The 11,485-nt window shown below is 38.9% G+C and overlaps 1 protein-coding gene across 2 annotated transcripts in view; it reads left to right on the top strand.

The window, feature by feature from the left end:
• Positions 1 to 11,485, top strand: part of TSHZ2 (teashirt zinc finger homeobox 2) — a 1,160,839-nt gene that overhangs the window by 802,585 nt on the left and 346,769 nt on the right. The window contains exon 3 of one of the 2 annotated variants that reach the window (XM_044090030.1): positions 3,240 to 5,134. The exons of the other annotated variant lie outside the window; for it this stretch is intronic. The gene's annotated coding sequence lies outside the window, so the exon portion shown is untranslated. Of the gene's footprint in view, positions 1 to 3,239; positions 5,135 to 11,485 lie in introns of those variants that run through there. 2 annotated transcript variants of the gene reach the window in all.

Below are 11,485 nucleotides of genomic sequence, written 5' to 3'. Positions count from 1 at the left end.
ATGCAATCTCTCTCTCTATCTCTCTTTTCTTCTCCTTGTCTCTGTCTCTGTGTCACTTTTTCTTTCTGTCTTTATCTCTCTCTCTCTCTGTGTTCCTCTCCTTGTCTCTGTTTCTCTGTCTCTCACTTTCTCTTTCTGTCCTTATCTCTCTCTCTCTCTCTCTCTGTCTCTTGCTCTCCTTGTCTATGCCTCTCTGTCTCTCACTTTGTCTTTACCTCTCTCTCCTTGTCTCTCTCTCACCTTTCCTTTCTGTCTTTATCTCACTCTATCTTTCTCCCTCTCCTTGTCTCTGTCTCTCTCTCTCTCTCTCTCTTTCTCTCTTGCTCTCTCTCTCTCTCTCTCTCTCTCTCTCTCTCTCTCCTTGTTTCTGTCTCTCACTTTCTCTTTCCATCTTTTTCTCTCTCCCTCTCCTTGCCTCTGTCTCTCTGTATTTCACTTTCTCTTTCTGTCTTTATCTCTGTGTGTGTCTCTCTCTCTCTCTCCTTGTCTCTGTCTCTCTGTCTCTCTCTCTCTTTCTCTCCTGCTCTCTCTCTGTCTCTCTCCTTGTTTCTGTCTGTCTGTCTCTCTCTCTCTTTCTCTCTTGCTCTCTCTCTCTCTCTCTCTCCTTGTTTCTGTCTATCTCTCTCTCTCTTTCTCTCTTGCTCTCTCTCTCTCCTTGTTTCTGTCTATCTGTCTCTCTCTCTCTCTTTCTCTCTTGCTCTCTCTCTCTCTCCTTGTTTCTGTCTATCTGTCTCTCACTTTCTCTTTCCATCTTTTTCTCTCTCCCTCTCCTTGCCTCTGTCTCTCTGTCTTTCACTTTCTCTTTCTGTCATTGTCTCTCTCTCTCTCTCTCTCTCTGTCTCTTCCTCTCCTTGTCTCTGCCTCTCTGTCTCTCACTTTGTCTTTATCTCTCTCTCCTTGTCTCTCTCTCACCTTTCCTTTCTGTCTTTATCTCACTCTATCTCTCTCCCTCTCCTTGTCTTTGTCTCTCTGTCTCTCTCTCTCTTTCTCTCTTGCTCTCTCTCTCTCTCTCTCCTTGTTTCTGTCTGTCTCTCACTTTCTCTTTCCATCTTTTTCTCTCTCCCTCTCCTTGCCTCTGTCTCTCTGTCTTTCACTTTCTCTTTCTGTCTTTATCTCTGTGTGCCTCTCTCTCCCCCTCTCCTTGTCTCTGTCTCTCTGTCTCTCACTTTCTGTCTCTCTGTCTGTCTTTCTCTCCGGTTCTGGTCAGGTTATACTTGTAAAGCAGCACACTGTTAGAAATCTTTTTAAGCCACTGCATTCCAGTGCAGAAACATTTGACAATGTACATGAATGGGACAGATTTTATATGCAGTGTATATTTTTTTTTATTCCTGTAATTTCATACATTTTCAATAACTTATTAAGAGTATTATGTAAAATAAATGTTTCTGTTTTATCTACAAAAGCACACTTGTACACATCTGATGTCACAGTTTTGTAGCATTATAGTTGCGTCCTGGTATTAGGCACAGAGGACCTAAAAGGGGGAATGTACACAGAAAATGTGAACATTTTTGTCATATAATACTAAGAATTTTAAAAGGAAAAAATGAATTGCTGAAATGTATACAGATTGAATGGCACTGGTGAGTGATATGGTTACTGTGCTTCAGAATTTTCCACAAACTCTTAAAGATTCTTTAAAAAGCACACAGATAGTCTGAGCAGAGAGAATGCAATGTCTGACAGACCAGGGAAACAGGCACGCATCATCCAGAAAGGAGTAGACAGGACTTACTTTTAAGACTGATTAGACAAAATATGGAGACTTAAATGGAAGCTGATGTAGCAGGAATTTTCTTGAAAGGTAAAAAAAATAGAATCATTCTGCAGAAAAAGAAGGAATGAGAGAGGAAGGGAAATGGTATGGAACATTGAGAGCCTATTTGGTATGGTACTTACAACAAGGTTCCCTCAGTAGTAATGAAAGCATAGCAGATGTAGGAAGAGGGAACCTTGTTGTTAGTGTGAGGACACTGGAAAGAGGGAGAAATGCATTGCTAGTGGGCCTTACAAGATGAAGGGTGTTTAGGCAATATATTCGGTTGTTGAACAGTACTTGTAAGATATATTGTACTGAGCTGTCGCTGGACATTTATCCCCCTGGTACTGAATAAATGCATAGTGCCTAACTGTAGCCACATCAGGTGGCAGCTACTTGATGATTATGTGACCCCGTGCCCTTATATCAAAGCTAGTCATATTCTGAAATGTGCTGCATCAATGATTTGGAACAGCTTATTTAGTAAGGAAGGTAAAAGTTGAGGTTAAATGCCATGAGGGTAAAAGCTTCCAAAGTCAGACATGTCCAGTACCCAAGGTTTACAGAATGGACACACATTATAGACAGTACCAAAATCTACTGAGTGGTCACACACTATGGTTAGTATCATACGTTATGGAATGTTCACACATTTTGTCCAATTCCAAAAGTTACACAATGGTCATTTATAAACAGACAGTAGCAAAGTTTAAAGAATTGTTACACATTATGGCCAGTATGAAGGTTTACTGAATAGTCACATATTACGGCTAGTACTAAAAGTTACAAAATGGTTGTAGATTATGGCCAGTATCAAAATTTACAAAATAGTCAAACATCGTGGACAGTGTCAAAGTTTAGAGAATGGACACACATTATGGCTACTATGAGAGGTTACATAATTGTCACATATTACAGCTAGTCCCAAAACTTGCAGAGTGGTCAAGCATTATGGACATTACAAAAGTTTACAGAAAAATTATATATTATAGCTAGTACTAAAGGTTCCAAAATGGACAGATATTATGACTAGTGTCAAAGTTTATTGAATGGTTACATGTTATGGTTAATACCAGATGTTAAAGTATTGTCATATATTACAGCCAGGACCAAAGGTTGTAGAATGGTTAAGCATTATGTCCAGTACCAAAGGTTAGAGAATGGTCATACATTTATGGCCAGTACCAAAGGTAACAGAACACTCATACATTATTCCCAGTACCAAAGATGCCAGCATTGTTATATATTATGTCCTGTACCTAGCACATGATGGTCAGTACAAAAGCTACCAGCACTGTAAATGCTTAATGACTAGTACCAAAGCAACCCAGTCTTAAACATAATTGTCAGTGTTAAAGCTACCAGCAGTGTCACATATGATGGTCAATAGCAGAGTATTCTTCATTAAGTTAACATGACCATATGATTATTGGGAGAACAAGAAAAAGTTCATCATTGCATTTGCTTTCCTCTCTAGGATTGGCATCACCAAATATTCATTCAGGGTCATGAAGGAGCAGAAACTTGTCCCAATATGCACTGTATGCAAGGCCGAGGACCTTATCCTGAACAGGACACCAACTCATCACAGCATGCAAACACTTCCTTACTCTAATACAACACACATACCAATGGGCATTTAAGAGAAATGCCTTTTCACCTGTGGCATACCTATAGGATGCTGAAGGAAGAGTCACATCATGCCAACACAGGAAGAATGTGGAGACCTCACAGAGAAGACACCCCAGTGAAGAACCAAACTGGAAAACCAAGACTGATGAAACAGCAATGCTAGCCTGCACTATACCACACAATAGTAAATATCTACCAGATACACTTCATTTCTGCCATCATGTTTATTAAAAATGGAGCCTGAAGTATTTTAGTAAGGCTTTTGTACAGAAAAAGAATAATTTTCTAAGTAGTTCTCAATAATGTAGAATTATTTCACTGACCTGTACCTAAAAACTAAAGACTGAGGACACTGCATTGACTCTGAAGTGTCTTCTAGTCAGACAACATTCTGTTCTAATAATTTGAAGTGTTGTAAATTTGCTTTTAAAAATTATTTACAGCAATCTCAGTAAGATCTCAGTTTAGCTGTTTTTTTTTAATTATGAGGGCAACTGCAATACTAAATTAAAATTTGCAAGCAGACTGTTCTTACCTAAGACTATTGTGTTTGTAATTGTATTCAGTTATTTTTTTAAGCTACATATTTGTGGAGCTTTTCTCACTAGGCCCACACAAAAAAAATGAATACTGTCAGGTTTTGCAAGCTGGTCAATAAGAATATATATAGATATATAAATGTTATATCTTTTTTTTTATTCTAAGTGTCATACAGTACATAATTTGCATGATGGAAACCACAGAGAAAGGCTGGGTAGCATTACCAAGACATGCTCTTACCAAGTTCAAAGACCAAGGACAGCATTACCAGGGCTTTACAACTAAATTGCAACTTTTCTCAGAGCAACACTCATAAGTTTAATCACAAAACAAACTGCATCCGATGCTCCTTAAACAACAAAAAATTAATTTGCCAGAGAGCAAAACCCATTCCCAAATGAGGGATTGTGTTCTTGCACCACCTTGTTGTTTATAGATATTAACTCTGAGATCTCTGTATGTCTGAGAATGGACAAATTCCCAAACCCCCTACAACTCCCCAAAGGAGGGGACCTTGCTCCCACACACCCATGCTGCTTATCAATACTAACTCTGAGATTACTGTATATGTGGCAGTGGATAAATCCACAAACACCCTGCACATCCCTAAAGAGGGGACCTTGCTCCTACACATTCCTGCTGCTTATCAGTACAAACTCTGAGGTCACTGTATATGTGGGAATGGATAAATCCACAAATCTTCTGCACCTCCCCAAAGAAGGGAACTGTACTCCTGCATACCCTTGCTCCCTTCTTATAGATACTAGCTCTGAGATCACTGTATGTCTGGAAATAGATAAATCCACAAATGCGCTGCACTCCCCCAAAGGAGGGGACTGTACTGGTTTTAGATACTAACTGAGATCACAGTATGTCTGTGAAATGCATAAATCCATGCGATACCACATATTCAGTCTCTAAAAGCAAAACAGCAGAATCACTTCATTAAAACAACAGTCAATAGCGTGTTGCATTTAAGCCTGATACCCCATTAAATGTTTTAAGACAATGTTCAGGAGCTTAAGAATGTCCGCAGAAAGTAGAATATTGTTTATCACTGCCAAGTGTTTAGCCCTGCTGTTTTAACCAGTGCTTTTTCTAACAGATGTCCTTTATTAGCGACAGTTAAAATGACTTACTATGTAAATATGTGCATGTGTGTGTGTGTGTGTGTGTGTGTGTGTGTGTGTGTGTGTGTGTGTGCAACTCGTGTGTGTGTGTGTGTGTGTGTGTGTGTGTGTGTGTGTGTGTGTGTGTGTGTGTGTGTGTGTGTGTGTGTGTGTGTGTGTGTGTGTGTGTGTGTGTGTGTGTGTGTGTGTTTTGTGTGTGTGTGTGCATGTATGAGAGAGACACACAGTGTGCCCTGTAATGTGTAGCATCATGGGTAGGATTAGGTTTCTGCCTTATGGCCACTGAGTGCTAAAATATTTCTGACTTCTCACATCCCTGAGTACAATAAAGAAGTTATTGGAAAGTAAATGAACGCTTCAGAAATTTTAAGAATATCTTGTATGCTAACACTATAACATAAAGTGTATATCCAGCCGTCCTTCCATTTCTCTTGTCCTTTTTTTTCAGAAGATACTATAAATAAAATACATTAATTTGAAAATGAATGACTGAAAACATGCCAGATGCGTCCTTTTTTATTTGTCTTATTGCACACATTAACACGCTAAATAAAATGTCTTAATTAGAAAAACTGCATGTACTAGTTTTCAGAATTTAACTAACCATATTTGCTGTTTTTTGTTTGTTTTATTATATTATCATACCTAAAATAATAAAACAGTAACCTATCTTTTAGTTTACTGCTGTTCCACAGTGGGATGCAAAGTTTGGCTCTCCTTTGGAGGGTCACAGAAAAAAGTCTGCATGCAGTGCTCTTAAGAACGTTTCATCAGCAAAAAGTGCTAACCTAACTTAATTAAGAAATGAAGATTTAAAAGCTAAAACCTGTTCTATCATGGATATTTTCTATCACATTCTTGAATCTCTACAGGAACTAGAATTCCCTCCCCTGGCTGTATTTTCTAGTTTACTTGCTATCAGCTGTCAATGTAGGCTGTGTACAGTTTTTAGTGCCTTTATTTTAACTTAGTTTTTCTTTCTCCTCCTTTTTTTTAATTTACTGCTGCTGTCACCACCATAGTAGTTTCAGACCTGAAGCTAGGGCTCTGTGTTTGTGTTGCAGTTTTACTTTGTCAGAGAACATATTTCATACATTAAAGTGCACGCTGAAAGTGCATGAGGCCAACAGTGAGAGTCTGTTTTAGGGAAGTCTCGCTGCTTTATTTTATTCGTCATATCAGCATAGTCTTGCATTCTGTAAATTAAATCAAAAGGCAAATGTAAATAAATAGAGCATCGGTGTGATGAGTGCATGACTGATGTCAGGTGTGGTATAATGTAATATGGTTTGTACTACTTATGCTATAATAACACTGCTTCTGCTATCCTTTGCATTCCTCATTATGTCTTATGCTATCTGTGAAATACTTTGCCAGTTTTTGTTGGATCATACAAAAGCATATCATATCATATCCCATGCTTCCTTGCATAAGCACAGTCATAGCCTTCACACCAGAGGCAGACAAGTGACTGCACTAAACCAGAAGAAACTGTAATCATATCCTACATAATTAAATTACTCTGCAATAAAAATGGCATGTCAGGTGCAGTGCTTGAGTCTGTGCAGAGCTGATAAGAGTATAGAGAAAGAAGATGCCCTGAAACTGGCTCATGGAATTTTTATGTTTAAATATTTGTCATGATATGTTCTCTCCATGTTTTAGTAACATAAATACAGATACTTTATTTATGTTTCATTGATGGGACAAACTTTCTGAACAATACAAGGTGAATAGTGTATACTTAGGCACCACCTAGAAGAATACATTAGTAGAAAAATAATAAACAGTATAACAAGTCAGGTTCTAACAGATATGAGTGCATAACATTGCAATATAAATGTAACGAGTAGAAAAAAGTCATTTTTTTCTGCATCTTTTTGTCCCCATGTCTGCTGACCATCAAGTCTTCCCCAGTTGGGCTCACCCAGTCGTTCTCTTGTACCTTGAGGGGTACCAAGGGTAACACAGGGATATACAGACAGACATGAAGGTTGCTTGTGCCTTTGCCAACATTCTGATAAGTGACAAAATTCCTATAGGCCCTAACCCCACTCTCGGATGATGACATGGACACTTGCTTCACCACAGGGACTACCAACAATCCTTTGTCCAAGCGTGCACTCTCCTTTGCATATCCTTATCACAGGCTTGAGTACCCATAGCTCATGTCCTCCTTACTTCTTACACTTACTTTTGCATACCTCTGCTTACAGTGGAGTAACAGGTCCAGGTAACCAAGAACCGCTTCATCCTCTCCACAGGATGGGCAAGCAGCGCTCTGCTCAGGACGAAGGTGATTGAGGGAGATGGGAACAGCAGAAAGCTAAAGAAACTGGAAAGTTGGAAGGCTGGGTGAAGAGACAAAATGTTTTATACAAGTTTTTTTATAGGGTCTAGGCTAGATAGGGGTTATAGTTGTGATGCATGGCTAAAAAGACAGAGAGGTTATAGTTGTGATGCATGGCTAAAAAGACAGAGAGAGACGGGTTCATGAAGATGATCTTTGAAATAATTAATTGTTTTGGAAAGAAGATAGAAGGTTGGCTAGAAAAGTAGCAACATGTGGGCTGATAACTGACATGCAGTGGAGATTGCTTCGTAGGGTGCTAGTAAGAGTTAAAAAGAAACAATAATATCCACATGACAGATACTGGCGGTGTGGGAAAGAGGGGTACATTGATTACATGTGTAGTGAGGGTGCAGGGAGGTGCATGAGATTTGAGACAAAGCTTTGGAAATTTGGGGGTTGTGTGGGAAGGGGAATAATACTGGCAGTTCTGTTTCAGTGGAGTGGAGTGTAATAGGTAAACCTGTGGCAAGAAAGAGAAGAGATACTCTTGACAGAGGTGGCAAGCAAAGATGAAGAATTTGGTGGAAATGGTATAATTCAGTTCTGGAAAAGTAGAAAGCTCTGGTCTTTGGCTAGAAGATGGGTAATTTAACTGGGGCAAAGAGCGGAGAGTTGATTTTGGAAGGATAAAATCAAATAGTGATGACTGAATAAGAAAAACATTAGGGAGTTAATTTAAGAAAGCTCACAGGGATGATTAGAAGGTAAGACAGGAGGAGTGTGAAGGGAAAGGAAATTAAAAAAAGGGTATTTTGACATAATTGCTCTGGATTGAGTGAGGTTTTCATTGTTAGGTGTCAAGGAGCAAAGTAAAAGGTTGAGGCATTACAAAATGGAATTAAAATGGATATTGTAGTTGCTTTATTGTTGTGATTATAAACATGTGGTAGGTGAAAATGTACTGTTTTGGTATAGATTTTTTTTAAATTAATAAAAATAATATACAGTAAAAATAATATTGATCTTTCAAAGTGTTTTACTAATAGTAAATCAATAAAGAGGAGGAGACTAAAGGAAAATTAGTTAAAACTACAGGATATAAACTCATTAGTGGCTAATGGTTGCAACAGGGTCTAAATTACATCGTCGAACTCACAGGAGTTCGAACGATGTAATATCGAACCAGGACGTTCGAAACCCAAAAAGTATGAAAACACAGAAAAGCGATTTTTTTTCCCAGGAAAAAAAAATCACTGTTCCGGTACAAAAAAAAAAACATGTACACTTTAAACTTAAACTAATGTGGGGAGCTTCACCCCCCATATCCCCAACCCCCCCTACTTAAATATACCAACTTTGAGATCGTGCCACAGTGGAGGAAATAGCAAAATCGCAAAAACGACCAACCAATTTTTTTCACCTGGGAAAAAAAATCGGTGTTCCGTGGCTTTGCTATTTTCACATTTCGAGCATATGAGTTCGATATTACTATGTTCGGACTCCTGTGAGTTCAATGTTGTAATATAGACCCATTGCAACCATCTGTTATATGCAGCCAGTATATGGCTAAACACTGTCTTACTTTTTAGTTTTTTCAGAAATTCGTTAGCAACTAACAGTTTCAACCCTTTGTTATTTACTAGTAGATTATGGGTAAACACTGTCTTAATTTCAGATTTGTCCTCAGTCACTTAGCCATGCAGAAACGTCTATGATAATATTTTATAATTCTATAAACTTTAGTTGTGATTAATTACAGTAATGGTAAAACAAATAATTAATTCATTACATGGACATATTTCAGTGTTTTGTATATGAAGCCAGCACTAGCTACAAGGCCTGAGGGAGTTTTAATAAGTCCAGATAATGAGGAGCCCGGACATGATAGGCTGATAGAATTACAAGAGTAACTAACTTATTTTGAGGCCAAGCTCGGCCCTTGGCCTTCTGTCACCCTCGTAGACACGGAAATGTAAAGGTGTATTGTCCTTTTTAGTAAGTATGTTGGGGGAACAGAACTTTATAGTTCAGATTTAACTGGAGGATAGCTAATATGTGTTTTGTAATGAATGTAGGTAGAGAAGACTGTCAGATTTGCAGGTGATTACTGTATCTCACTGAATATGTTTTTAAGTTTGTTTTCCCCTGAAGCAGTACCACCTGGGTAATAGAATGCAAAACTCATAACAAGAGAAGGAAGGCTTTGCTCCCATTAATATCTTTAATGCACAGTGGGAATCTAAGAACATCAGATTCAAATTCTGATTTTATTTATATTACACTTCTGATATATTCCACAGGGTATAATAGATACATTTTAAACCCACAGACAATACTTAAGATACTGGAAGTGTAAAACACTTAAATAGCATTTGTAGAATAAAATAATAAATGATGACAGCAAAAAGTGGATGCGCAGTTATAGATACTTCTTGTACAGTTCCCTGCAAAATAATACAAATAAAGGAGTAATCAAGCATTGAAAAACTGACAGAAAGTGTTTTTAATGGGTTTTTCAAAGTTCCAGCACAACAACAGCCCCTTAACTCTGCATATACAGAATTCTGTCTGAGCTGCAGGGGTAATAAGAAAAAATCCTGCACACCACAGGTGTTTTGAAACCTCCAGAAACCTTGTGCAGGTAAAGTGGAGCTGATGAATTGGGCAGTTAGAGCAGGGTTACCCTTTCACTTCTCGCTCTTAAGTCAAACATTTTACAGACACTTTTTGCACTGCATTCCTCTTTCTTGGGCAGCTTTGGTTCATGCTTTTGCAGAGGGATAAATTATGCCTCACAATGTGCTCTGAACCCACACACCCATAATTCATTTGTTTGCTGTAGCATTCTACTTTAAGGGATTCTGAGTGAAATGGATGTTTTCTTGCCACCCAAGTTACACTTGGCATTAAAAGTAAGTTAATTAACCTGCTCCAGTGACACAAAGTGTTTACCATCAGTGGTGGTCACTAAGTGTTAGACAGAAACATGGCTACTGAAGCAATGATGTTGTGCAGGGGAGGGGCTGGTGAGCATATTTTCATCACTCCATCAAGATTTGGGAGACTCAGGTGCATGTATGTTCTCTGTTAGAGGTTGAAGTATGCTCTGGTGAAGAAGAGTGTGTGTGTGTGTGTGTGTGTGTGTGTGTGTGTGTGTGTGTGTGTGTGTGTGTGTGTGTGTGTGTGTGTGTGTGTGTGTGTGTGTGTATGTCAGAGAGTTTACCTATTGCGAACATGTAAGAATACAAAAAGGCATAGTCCGTCACTACATACGTATCATAACATTCTGGTGTGCAGTGATGGTGCTAATGAGGAGCTTTGTTTGATATAGATAGGTAGTTTTTTACAGAGTATGGGAAGTTTCTGGGACAGGAATCTATCCCTCCAGTATATTCTGTTTATTGTGGTGACAAGGTTTAATTCCCTAGAGTGTGTAGCTCGGAGGGATTGGGATTTCTATAAGTGGAGCATGACCAACAGCTGTGGGTTTGACATAGCTTTGTATGTTAGGCAGAGATCGCCTCTGAGTAGGCGATATACAACGGAATAAAGCTGGAGTTTTTTGAGACTGTCTATGTAGGGCATCTGCTTGAGGTTGGTAATCCTCTTTGTGAGGTATTTCTATGGCCTTTCAAGTTGTTGTAGATGTCTTGTGAAGTACATACCAAAAGGGGCGTTGTACTCTATAATGGGTCTAATGAGTGATGAGTAGAGGGGAACAATGACCTCTTTTTTCCTGGATGAAAAACCTTTTGTGATGAGGTGTGCCACGTAGAAGGATTTCCTGACTACCGTGGTGATGTGATTATCAAAGGAGAGACTACTGTCCACCTGTGTCCCAAGGTCTCATCACACTTTCAGTGTTAAGTAGATTACTGCTTATGTGGTAGTTCATGGGTACAGAGTTTTTGCCAAAAGGGATGACAATGCACTTTTTGGCATTGAGCTTGAGGCCATAGCTTTGACACCAGGCATCTGCCTCAGTGAGGCCCTTTTGTAGGATGTCCACATTTTTAGGAGTTTCGATTATGGCTCCTAGTTTGCAGTCATCTGCGAACTTCATTAGCCAAAGACCTTCTGTGTTTGCCTGTGCTTCAGAGAAGTAGATACCAAACAGGAGAGGACCCA

The sequence above is a fragment of the Protopterus annectens genome, chromosome 12.part0 (assembly GCF_019279795.1).
Source record: "Protopterus annectens isolate FY-2018-M chromosome 12.part0, PAN1.0, whole genome shotgun sequence".
In the NCBI taxonomy this organism is placed as follows: Eukaryota; Metazoa; Chordata; order Ceratodontiformes; family Protopteridae; genus Protopterus; species Protopterus annectens.
The sequence above is the reverse complement of the archived record's forward strand: the minus strand, read 5'-3'. Positions and strand labels throughout refer to the sequence as shown.